This window comes from Ovis aries, chromosome 1, assembly GCF_016772045.2.
Source record: "Ovis aries strain OAR_USU_Benz2616 breed Rambouillet chromosome 1, ARS-UI_Ramb_v3.0, whole genome shotgun sequence".
Classification (NCBI taxonomy): domain Eukaryota; kingdom Metazoa; phylum Chordata; class Mammalia; order Artiodactyla; family Bovidae; genus Ovis; species Ovis aries.
In genome coordinates, this window is record NC_056054.1 from 201,823,588 (window position 1) to 201,836,401 (window position 12,814).

Here is a 12,814-nt window from a genome sequence, read left to right on the forward strand (position 1 = left end):
CACAGCCTCACTCCCTGTAGGCTCTAATCACGGGGTCTCCCTTTCTCAGCCCGGCCAGGGAGTCCTGGGGTCTGAGACCTAGAGGCCCAGTGGACTCAGGGCTGCAGTCCTTTCCTGCCCTCAGCCCTCTCTCCACCATCACCTTTCAGTTTCTTCTTTTTCAAGAAATGAAGACAGGTGCTACCCATTCAGGGAAAGAAGCTGCTATGGGGATAGAGGCAATGTCCCAAGCCTGGTAAAAGTCTGGGAACTGAAGACCACAGGGCTGAGGGGTCTGCGGTTGAGGCCAGAGGTGACCAGACATCCTCAGCTCACCTGCCTCAACTTTCAAGGAGCCAGTTCAGGCACTCAGGGCCAGCTTCCCAAGTGTGCGACCTGCACAGTCACTCAGAAGGTTCCTCATTTAATGCTCTTCTGTGACTGTCTTAAAATTCTTGGTAATTTTTTTTTTTAGCAAAGGGCCCTTTATGTGCATTTTGAACACTCAAATTACATAGCTGATCCTGTTGGTGCACTTGCATTTTAACTCTCCCAGGACTTGCAGCAGCCTGCCTCAGACACAGCCTGTGGGCTTCACTTACTGGTTGATAAGCTGCCCACTTCTCATTCCCCACCCTGCTTCTGCTGGGCTGCTCTCCTGAGGTCTTCTCACTTCTAAGAAAAGATCCACCTGCAAGCCCAAACTTCTATGCACATCTGCTGTCTCTGCTCTGCAGGACCTCAGGCCCTTGGGGCCCCTTGCCCATAGTTCTGTTACCAACCCCCATACCCCTTCCCATGGAATTCAGGCCAGTGGTCTTGTTTTCACTTGAGAAAAACAAGTGAAAGGCAGTCAGAGTTGGGCCTGGATGGGCTCTTGCTGGGCCACCAGCGTTGTCCCTGAGCTTGCAGCAGTGGTCAAGTGGGGCCCAGGCATCCCTTGGAGGAGGAGCATTTGGCCTGAAGCAGTGTGGGAAAGCCCCACCACTCCCTGCAGATGAGAGCCTGCACTCACGGGGAGTTTTCACAATCAAAACGCAAAGCCAGAGATTCTGTGCTTCTCTTTAACTCATCTGCCTGCCTCTCCCCAGCGGTTGCTGGGTTACCAACCCCAGGCTGGGAGGAGCCGGCCCAGCTAATCCCCTGAACTTCTAGCCAGCTCAGTCAGAGGGCAGAGAGGCCCAGGAATGTGGGACACGTGTCCCCAGGTGGTACCACCTCCACCTGGGAAAGTCTGAGAAGCCTGCCTTCCTCTATGGACACGTAAATCCATGGCCAGAAACTCTACAGCAAAGGGGGCAGGGGTGGGGGTGTGGGGGTGGGCTGGACTGGGCTGGAAACTGGACATGGCTGGAGCTCTGTGTGCATTTTTCCTGTTGGCATGATCATCTGGGGTGTCTTTAAATATATCCCAAGTGAGGGACAGCCCTGGCCTAACCACTGCCAGCTGCAGACACACAGCGACTGCTTGTTCTCCCTGCAGCTGGCCTTGAAACTGTGCCCAGAATAGAGCAGCTCAGCTCCCCTGCCTCGGTGGGCTCCGCCCTCCCAGCTCCCAACTCCCAGCTTCCAGCCCACAGCATCATGGGCCCCTCTGAGTCCAGTGCACAGCGGCTCGTCCTCAATTGCAGAGGGTGGCCTGCAGAGGGTGGCCTCTGGAGGAGGTGGGGGTGTTTGCACTGTGGGTTGTTGGGGGCTTTCAGCAGCACTTCTTGTTTTCCTTAGCTCCCCATCATGAGTCTTTTTAGTATTTATTCCTCAGGCTAAGGATGGGGGGTGGGGGTGCATCTGACAGGCAGCTTCTGTTCTGACAGCCTGCAAGATTGTGGCAGGCATCCTTTTGTATCCAGGGAGCGGAGGGGAGACAGTCCTGGGTCTTATGATACAGAGGAGACCAGAGAGACAGAGGGGGAGGCGTGTGAATAACAGATGTTAGGAGGCTGTGGGGCAGCCCAGGTAGATGTGAGTGCATCAGGGGCCTCGGGAAGGACAATAACAGAAGGTATGTTAAGTGACCTTCTCCAAGTGGCGGCTGCACACAACAGCCCAGGCCTGGGAGGACCAGCACGCTCATCAGTTCAAGGTCAGTGAGCCTGAGAATACACAGGTATTTATACTATGTGCCACCATTTTCAAAGCCCCACCACAGCCTTTATTGCAGAGTCACACAACAACCAGTGAGCTAAGTAGGCCCGGTATTCTTATCCCCACATCACGGAAAGCAAGCTAAGGCACAGAGGGCTAGAAAGATAAGCAGAACAGAGAGAGAAGTAACAAGGGGAGAGGAGAAAATCACACTCTGACTGTCTACTGTAGCATGTCCTCATTTGATTCCATCACCCAGCAAAGCAAGTATGATCACATTTTTTTAAATGAGGAAACTGAGGCTCAGACACACTAAGTAATTTGACCAAGGTTTCATTGCTGGAAACGTGTAAGAGTCTAGGCCTTCCTAGACCTCCTGGAAAGGACTTTAGCTTGGAACCCAATAAACAGATTGACCTAACAAGTGCTAGGAGCTTGCTGAATTTTTCAGCTCGGATACACTGTTTCTTCCTCCTTTTCTGAATGTACGGCTGCTTGGTTCTGTCTCAGCTGCAGCAGAAGTGCAGGGCTGCTGGGAAACGCTTTAGGAGAACAGAGGGCACAGTCCTACTGCTTGCTCATTTGAGGAAGAAGGCATGGACAGGAGGAGTCAGGGAGGAAAACCGCCTTAAAGTTTACCAGAGGTCTTCCCATGCAGCATCTCATTTTGATCCACAGAGTATGCAGGGAAGACATGAATATCCTTACTTTCTGGGTGAGGAAACTGAGGCTCAGAAGTTCAGCAACTTGTGAAAGGGCACAAAGGTTAGCGGTTCAGGAGAACAGATTAGAAAGTCTATTTCATTCTGTGTCTATGTGTCACCTCAGTAACATTTGGATGGTGAAACTTAAAGCTAAAATGAGTTTTATGCGGAAGTTCTGCACTGAAAGTCTCTCGCAAGGAATACAGCCTGTTTTTCAGAGACTTGTAGCGTATTGGAAACTAGGAGAATTTGGTCCCTTCTCTGAAATAGTTTACAGCCCAGTTGAGAGAACAAACATGAGCTGGTTAATATAATACTCACTTAACTAGTGCTAAGAAAACTTGATCCTGGGACCTTGAGGACCCATGTGAGCAATCACCCTGGACACTGTTTTGGGGTCAGAGACTAAGGCCAGAGAGAAGATGATTGCAGATCTACTGGTCACCTGCAGACACTTGGTCAAGGCCAGTGTGGTGGGGTGGGGTTGCTCAGTGAAAGGGGCTTGGCTTGGACAGGCGTCAGCCCTCTTCATGGAACTGCTGTCTGGGCTTCAGTGTTCTCATCTATAAAATGGGGAAAGGGCTTAGTCTACTTCCCAAGGCTATGGATTAACGTTTTCAGGTTTTTTTTTTTTTTAAAGTAACTGGCAATGGTGCCAAGTGCCTCACTGAATCCACAGAGCAGCCCCAAGTGGCAGATGTCACATCCCCTTTCCGGAGATGGGGATAGAAGCTGAGAAAAAGTTCACCTGAGGTGCATGACTCTGAGTGGTCAGGTCAGGCTTCAAATTCAGATTTGCCCAAAACCCAGGAGTTTCAGGGAAGTACTGGCACATCATTCTAGAGCAGAGATTCTCACCGGTATGAGGTATATCTGATCTTCTCTTTAGTCATACACTTTATTTTAATATTTTGGGTAACACTAAAAGCAAGAATTGATGCTTTTGAACTGTGGTACTGGAGAAGACTCTTGAGAGTCCCTTGGACTGCAAGGAGATCCAGCCAGTCCATTCTGAAGGAGATCAGCCCTGGGTGTTCTTTGGAAGGACTGATGCTGAAGCTGAAACTCCAGTACTTTGGCCATCTCATGCGAAGAGTTGACTCATTGGAAAAGACTCTGATGCTGGGAGGGATTGGGGGCAGGAGGAAAAGGGGACGACCGAGGATGAGATGGCTGGATGGCATCACCAACTCGATGGACATGAGTTTGAGTAAACTCCGGGAGTTGGTGATGGACAGGGATACTGGCATGCTGTGATTCATGGGGTCTCAAAGAGTCGGACATGACTGAACGACTGAACTGAACTGAAAAGCAAGTATGAGACTTTTACATTTATCAAGAAGAAAAGCTAAAAAAAAAAAAATGCATGCTCTAAATGCTTCCTCTGCAAGCACACAAAGCAAGCTATGAGAGTGAGTACCCTTCCTGGGAAATGGGTGCTTTTAATTTGGTTGTTGTTCAGGCTTAAGTCATATTCAACTCTTTGTGATCCATGGACTATAGCCTGCCAGACTCCTCTGTCTGTGGAGTTTTTCCAGGCAAGAATACTGGAGTGGGTTGCCACTTCCTTTTCAAGGATCTTCCTAGACCAGGGATCAAACCTGCGTCTCCTGCATTGGCAGGCAGATTCTTTACCACTGAGCCAGTTGGGGTTGCCTCTAATTAAGAAGGCAGCCTGTCACCCACATAGTTGTCATCAGCCCTGGTGGAACAAAAGCAGTCTCTCAGGGTCTCCAAGTCTCTGACTTCCCTTCCCTTCCAAAGCCGTCCTTGATGTTTTTTCTGATCTGATTGTACCTGAATAAGGAGTGGGGAGGAGAGGGAAGAACATAGTGAGTCATCTCCCCCACCGCAGGCCCAAAAGAGGCTTGCACAGGTTTTGCCTTAGTTATGGTTAGGTGGAGCAAACCAGGCAGGCATCGACTTGAGCACTTATTTTACATGCTGTGGAAATTGTACTGGTTAAAAATATGAACTTCCAAAATTCCTTGATATCATATCTACTTTTAAACAATGTTCACAAGGGAAGGCTAGCCAGCTTCCCTAATATGAACCTCTGCCTGGGGAAAAGTGAGTCTAAATGTGGAGGCTGCTTCAAAAAAAAAAATCTGTTACCCGGTGTATTTTGGGAAACTCTGCACATCAATTTTCCCCTTTTAATTGAGGATGTTTTTTTGATACAACAAAGTTTTGAGAACAGTGTATCAGATATTCCCATTTCTCCCTCACTTAGAATTGATATTTGTCACTATTTTGTTTTATTCCCTTCAAGTATCTTTTTAACCAAAGAAATAAAAATTTATGGATGGAACTGCGTTCCCCACAACCATTTTGTGCTCTGCAACTTGCCTTTTTCACTCACCATTAGTTCTCAAGATCTCTCTGTGGTGATGTTGCTGGAGCTAGCTCATTACTTTTACCTACTCTGTGCCATGGGGCTCCAGGAATACCCCCACCCTGTGATCGGAGCAGGAGCAGAAATGGGGACCCTCAGACCCTCTCAGGGGACATGAGTGGTGAACCACTTTGGAGAGCAGTCTGACAACAAACACTGAACTGAAAATTATCTTTTAGGACGAATGACCCAGTAGGTTCTTCACATCCTAGACCTGGAGAGTTTCTTTCCCGCACAGAAGTTCACAGGGTGATGAGCACAGAGATACAGTGCAATCCTTTATTATTACAGTAAAATGGAACCAACCCCAGAGACCATATTATTCCAACACTTCAAAGAGAGAGAGTGAAGGCCATTGAATTATATTCTTTAAAATGGCTAATTTTGTGTCAGGTAAATTTCATCTTAATTTTTTTCAACATGAAGCCATATCATGAGATGGGCCCTGTCCATGAGAATCCTAAACTCTAAAACTAACCTTTAGCACAGCTATGTGTATGTAAAGAAGCAGAATAAATAATGAATCAGATTACTTTAAGATTGATTGAGCAGATAGCTTTACCTACTCCAATCCAGCCAGGTGCTATTTGCTCAGAAGAGAGAAGTCAAGGACTTTACAGGTTGAGTTGGTTGGCCAACTTCACCCAGCCAGTAAGTGGCAAAAGAGAGCCCATGGCTGCCTTGATATCCACTGGCAATGTTGCACACTCCTAAATTAGAGGATAAACCTTCAAGCACCTTTTCTGGCATCATCTATATATACCTTCTGTGCTTGGGCAAGTGGAACCTTCCAGAGCTTGGAGTAATGAAGTGGGAACTAGCCAAAAGCTCAGCTCATCAACCCAGCCACAGTGATACCAAGGGAGATGAAATGAAAACATATTCATGGGGAAGGGAAAGAAAGATTCATGGAGAAGAGTAGAGATGTTGAGATCTCAGAAAACAAAAGAGGGCAACCTGATCATGCACCAAACCTTGAAGTCAGAGGCTGGAATGGACACAGACATCCTCTCCCATTTGTGGAGTCCATTCTCTTCTTTCATCAAGTCCAGGGGTTCCATCTTTCCAGGAGCATCCTCACTGTGAGACCACCCAGGGCCGCACTTGCCACTTGAGATTTCTTCTTCCCTATCCTGCAGGTCTCACTGCTCCAGGTACCCAAGCCTCAGTTTCTGCCTGCTCCCTCTTAAGACAGGTGCTAAATTCTTTTGATTAGAAAAGTAATCCAAATCTATGCAACTCTGTGGACTTTAACCTGCCAGGCTCCTCTGTCCATGGAATTCTCTAGGCAAGGATACTGGAATGGGTTGCCATTTCCTTCTCCAGGGGGACTTCCTGACCCAGGGATGGAACCTGGGTCTCCTGCATTGCAGGCAGATTCTTTACTGTCTGAGTTGCCAGGGAAGCCCCAAATCCATGATAGAACATGTTAAACCATAGAGAGGTGGAAAGGAAAAGTAACCCACAATCTCAGCAATCAGGGATCAGTGCTGTTCTAATGTTGGCCTTGTTTCAGTCCTGTAATAATGTCAGCCCTTGTGTCTTTAAGAGCAGGCCTCTGGAGGACCTCTTTGACTCTTTGCCTTAATCTTTATCCATTTTTAAACACAGCTCCATCCTTTCTATCTCTCTTCCTCTTTCAGCCCTGCACTGACTACAAGTTTCCTTCACAGATCCTCAAAATCTTTCAGCCTACTGAGAAGAAATTGGCAATTTTCTCTCTAAAAATCCCATTGCTTGCCTACAGTTTGACACATAACTTTTTCTCTTAAATGACCCTCTTTTTTATTCCCTACACATGCATACCCTCTATTTCACTTCAAGCCTCCATTCATCCATGTGCTTTTATTTTCTTATTCTTTCCCATTTCTTTTGTTCTTTGTGAATTGCTTTGATTTTCTTTGTCTTCAGATTCCTGCCTTCATACACTTTGTGTCTCCCAAGTACTTTGGAATAACTTTTAGGGGTGAATTCTCATGCTTACAATTTCACAAAGCAGATGGTGGGGGAGGGGTATATGCAGCACAGTGGATAGACGAGGCCCGGGGGTGTCTCAGGGGACCAAGCTTGGGGTCCCATGCGTGACTCAGCATGTTGGGCTAGAAGGACCTCCACTCAGGTTCCTGAGAGACCTCAAGGCTAACCTCTGCCCCAGCAAGCTTAACTTTTCTACCCTCCAAGGTCCCCTAGTGAAAGAATAACTTTCCCCAAGCTATGTCTACAAACAAATGCATCTTTTAAATAATAACAACCTGTGAGGCCCTGTCTGTGGGAAATGTGTTATTTCTCTTAGACTTTTTAGAACATTGAAAAGAACTCATGATCTTCATCTCCACACTCAGCACATTCAGGGAGCTTGGATGAAAAGCATTCAATCTTTTCCAGCTTCTACCACTGGGTTATGAAACAGAATATTACACATACATATGTCTCCTTGGCTTTAGTGGACTAGTCTGGTTATCTGTCTTAGTGAGGTCATAAACATGCTGATCCTAGTATTCTACAGAAGAGGAATTAAGAAAAGAGAAGAAATGACTCAGGAAGGATATATAATCTAACAAAGGACCAGTTAAATACTGTGTACACATATACATTACATGCAAGTCCATTGGAATCCACAAATTAATAGCAGCAGCCACTTTACTAAGCACTCACCTTGCAACAAGCTCTATATCCTGGCACTTTCCTACACTGGCTTGTTTAATCCTCATAACAACTCTGCATGGTGTGCATTATGTACACAAGGAAACTAAGTCTCCTTAAGATAAGTACTCCAAGATCAGATGAGTTCCAAGCCCATGTGCCCCAAGCACAGCACTCCCTGTCGAATCTACCTCTGCTTTCCCCCTCAGGTATATATCAGCTGAGTTGGTGGTATGGCTCCCCTTCAGGACTTGGCCTATCTATTAGGCAAAGACTCATCTTATTCACCCTGTATCCCCAATACCTGAAATTAAATCATTGCTCTCTAGTTTTTGATTGCACAATTTCAACCAAAGTGTGAAAAAAATCCCATAATGAATGTGAACACTAACAGATTACTACTTGACAAGACTCAAGTGATACTTTTGTGTTGGACGTCCCCAAAGTAAAAGGGACCCACTTCGCTCCGTCTTTAAGACAGAATGGGCTTGCAGCCTGGCACTCAGGCCTTCTTCTAACCATCGGGTGAGTGGGAAGACCTCCCACGCCCATCTTTGAGCTGTTGCTGGGACCTTTGAAAGTAACTGAGGGTCTGGGACAACTGTGAACCCAGGACAGGAAATGCCAGAGTTCTCCCACCTCTTTCCCACCAAGGAGAGTGAAGACAGTGAGTGGGCAGAGCCCACATGGCAGCAAGGGTACAGGGCTGCTCGGGGGTCAGAGGAAGTGACTCCAAAAGGCAGAAGAAGGCGTCTCCACCCTGAGCCCACTCTGGTGGCCCAGAAGTCTACCTGCCCTGAGCCTTGCCAGCCCCTATAGCTATAAGCCCTGTTCTGTCTGCAGGCAAGTCTGACCCTTCAGAAAGCCCCATCCACCCCAGGTTGGTCTGAGCGCCCCAGACAGACCGCAGACCTATTAAACTGCATCCAGAGCAAGAATGCCTCAACACACTAGGTTGTTTTTTTCTTTCCTTTTTTTTTTTTTTAACTTGGGGAGGGTGGAGCAGTGGGTAGGAAATAGCTTTGCCCTCTATCCAAATCTGAGGCAACCCACCACTGTGAGCTCTGAGAAACAGCAGTTTTGTTTTGGAAACTGGCACCCAGGGCAGGCTTGCTCCTGGAAATGAATTTGGTTCTCCCCTCAGCTGCAGTGTTCTACTTCCAGCCTCCCTGCCAACACCCCCTTCCAGCTGCCCCTCTCAAAGGCACCATTGTGCCTGCCTGGCACAGCAACAGAGGAGGGCTGAAGAGGAAGCAAACATTTTCTGCCCATGGGATGTTCTTAAGCAGGTTGTGTGTACATGGCTTCAATGCTGCATTCCTGGAGCCCACACAGACCCGCCAAAACACCATCGTCCCCGTCACAGATGGCAGGCACTTTCCAGTCTAACTGGCCTGCCACCGCTCCCCGTCAGAGAAGGCAGGGCAGGCAGCTAGATGGACATGGGCAGCAAGAGGGGGACCACGATGCCACTTTATCAGCACAGCATTGTAGCCTGCCAAAGCAAGGCTAAGCAGAGACTGAATCTCTGAACTGGAAAGGGATTTGGTCCCGTGTACTGCTCAACAAAAAGATCCATTCTGGCACATTCTGATAAGTACACATCTAGCCTTTTCCTGAATACTCCAAGGAAAGGAAGCTTACTACTGTGCCAGAAACCTGTCCATTGCTGGAAATCGCTTTCAGAAAGTTTTCTTCCCGATGTTGAACAAGGATGAATGTCCCTTTCATTGCCATATCCTTCCCTCGTCAGCCCTCAGCACAGTTCTTGGAACAAAATAGGTGCACAATAAGTGTTTGTGGGATGCGTGACTGAATTCCCCATCCTCTGGGCCTGTTCCACTCTCTGGGGGCATACAGAACATACCTTCCTGCTCCTCCACATGGCTGCCCTTCATAGGGTGCAATCTATCTTCCATGTCTCCTGTTGCTCTTCACTGAGCTAAATATCCCCAGTTCCTTTTATGGCTCGATGTATAGGTCCCTGACTATCCTGACCTGCCTTCTCTTGATAGAATCCATTTTTTCCAGTCTCCTTAAAATGAAGAATCAAATCCCTTATATTTTATATATCCTTCCCAAAAGTAATCTCATAGGTAACAAAGCATGAAATTAACAGGCCTCAGGTACATGCTCCATAAGCTAGACTGTCTTTTTGATCTCGTCATTTGCATCTTCGCAGGAAACCTGTAGGTTCATGAAGCCCACCACAAACCTGATTCAAATGGGAAACGTCACTAAGTGAGTGTTTCCTCATCTGTAAAAAAAAAAAAAAAAGATACAAACACCAACCTTGCAGGGCTCTAGACATAAAATATATGAAGTGCCTGGTTCATAAGAATTACTCAATAAATGATTATCTATCAATATTATCACATAACATGTATATATTAGTATCTAACTGCCCACAACAGATCTTAGGTTCTAAAATGAATGAAATAAATAAATTAAAAGAGTTCCTCTGGATTGCAGGGGAAGCCACTCCAGCTACATGCCAGGCTAAATTTTTTTAATGTAGATATTACTGGACTGTCTCTCTAGTAATGTTGTCACCTCTCATCAACACCACTCAATTTCTTTCCTTTTCTTCCCTCAGGACCCACATCAGATTATGGGCACTAAAAACATTCTCTCTAGTTCTTCTCTAGGGGAAAAAGACAGCATGGTTGCCCTGACTGCTCTTCTTTCACTCTCAATAAATTTCTCTGTTCTGGCCATAGGCCCTACAGATATGCAGATGTCTACTGCCTTCTCAGTGGTGTGCTGAGGCCAGCTTGCCTGCTGGCACATCTCTCCTTAGCTCTGCCTTTAGGGATGGCATGTTGGTAGCTTCAAATTGGCCACTGTGGGAGAATTTACACCATGAAACACCACAGTCACAGCTTTTTTTATCCTGGAGATCCTGTTAAACATTTAGCAGCACACCACTGCCTCTAGCACTGACTGGAGAGATCCCTTGAGGACCCATTTCCACTCCTTCCCCAGGGTCTAGCACTGAGTAAGTAGGGCCCCATCATTCTTGTCTTCTGTCTCTTAACATTACTCTCACATACATCGTGCCCCATGTGTCCTATGCTTACTACTAGCTGTTAGATATAGGTTTCTCTTAGCTGTGATCAGAGGACCACTTCTTGAAGTCTTGGATTAAGCTTCCAGATTTCTCCCTAATATGGATACTCAATCCACTTTCACTGGTCAATATATTCATCCTGGGAAGTTGTAGAAACTCATCTGGAAGGAAAGACCCTTTGCCAGGTTTCTTTAACACCTTGGTTTTCATTTGGGGATCTCTCCACAAATGAATTCTTCCAGTTTAAAAAAGTTATATTGGACTTCGGAAATGGGTAATACATGCCAGAACTATGGAGAACACAGAGCCAGGTAGCATGTGGCCCCTCCCCTCTGGGAGCTTAACATCTCCTGGGGACAGGTACGTATGTCTGATGCATGGCAGAATACATATTCAATATACAACAGAAAAAGCAAGGAAAATTCAGAGGAGGGGAAGATCAACTTCTATCTAGAGCAGCTGCCTCTATAGGAAAGGCCTCATAGGAGGAGTTCAGTGTTTGAAAGGGTAAGATTTTCACAGGCATAAAAGAGCTGCATGGCAGTTCAGACAGTGAGTACAACAGAAAAAGCAAGTAGGCCCAACTCTGTGACCCACATACATGGCCCTAGTTGAGCCCTAGCTCTTGCAAGAGACAGCTGTGTGATCTAGGAAAGTTACTTACCAACTCTAGGGCTAATTGTTCTCATCATGGTGATAAGATATTAACAAACCAAATGTTCCATCTGGCTTTACCATTCTAAGATTCTGTGCGTTGGCCCTCTTTCAGCTGCTAAAATTCCTCTTTACAAAGTCACTCCTGACCCCTTAGTTGCCAGACCACATGACCAGAGGTCTGATTCCAGATCTGCTCACTCCTGATTAGCTATGTGACGTTGGACCATTCCTTTTACCTCCTTAACCTCCATTTTTCTCATCTATAAAATGAGGTAATTAGACTGAATGATCTCTCAAAACACTTCAGATCTATGATTCCGTGAGAACACAGATGCAGAGACGAGAGAGAGAGAGATCCTTTTACGGCATTTGTAGACTTAGACGAAGAGTGTAGAAAGGGTGCTGGGTGTCCACAAGGATATCCTACCACTGAGGGACCGTGATATGGGTCCAGACAAGGATCGTCATCCACTGACTGTGCTGTGCTAAGTCGCTTCAGTCATGTCCACCTCTGCCACCCTATGGACTATATAGCCTGCCAGGCTCCTCTGTCCATGGGATTCTCCAAGCAAGAATACTGGGGTGGGTTGTCGTGCCCTCCTCTACCCACTGATCAAGAACTCTAGAACAAAAGATTCAAGCTGACAACACCTGAACCCACTAACTAACACGAACATCACCAAAAAGTGAGACCAGCAAATTATGTGCCTGTTGATGAGGTGCAATAGGAACTACATTGATAGAGTAATCTTGCTAAAACGTCCATCCTGAATTTGATCAGCCCTGCAGATAGGCTGGAATATGTTTAAAAGATACCTCAGAGGTGCAATAGGCAAAATCCAAAATCTGGAAACACTACACAGCCTTCTGTCTCAAAGTGTGGTCCACCACACCCAGCATCATTATCACCAGATAATGATGCAGAAATGCAGTCTCAGGCCACCTCAGATGTCTTGAATCAAAATCTGCATTTAAATCATCCTGAAGTGATTTGTATGCACATTAAAGTTTGAGAAGCACTGCTGTATGGGACAAAAGACCCATTTCCCCCAGTAAATATTACAAGGCAAGGAAAAAAAAAAAAAAGAACAAGGAGTTTATAGATCAGAAGAAACCTAAAAGACATATCAGCCAAGTTCAACCTGTAGACCTTTCAGACAAACCAGTTATTTTTTTAAATGAGACTCTTGAGGAAATTTGAACAACTACTGGATATTTATCAATATTAAAAAATTATTGTTACATTTAAAAAGTGGTCAGAGAATTGGGGTAATTCCTTTT

At 46.2% G+C, this 12,814-nt stretch overlaps 1 protein-coding gene across 3 annotated transcripts in view; it reads left to right on the top strand.

Annotated features, from left to right (window-relative positions):
• The window catches only part of DGKG (diacylglycerol kinase gamma), a 226,178-nt gene that overhangs the window by 167,854 nt on the left and 45,510 nt on the right, over window positions 1–12,814 (top strand). The window lies entirely within an intron of this gene.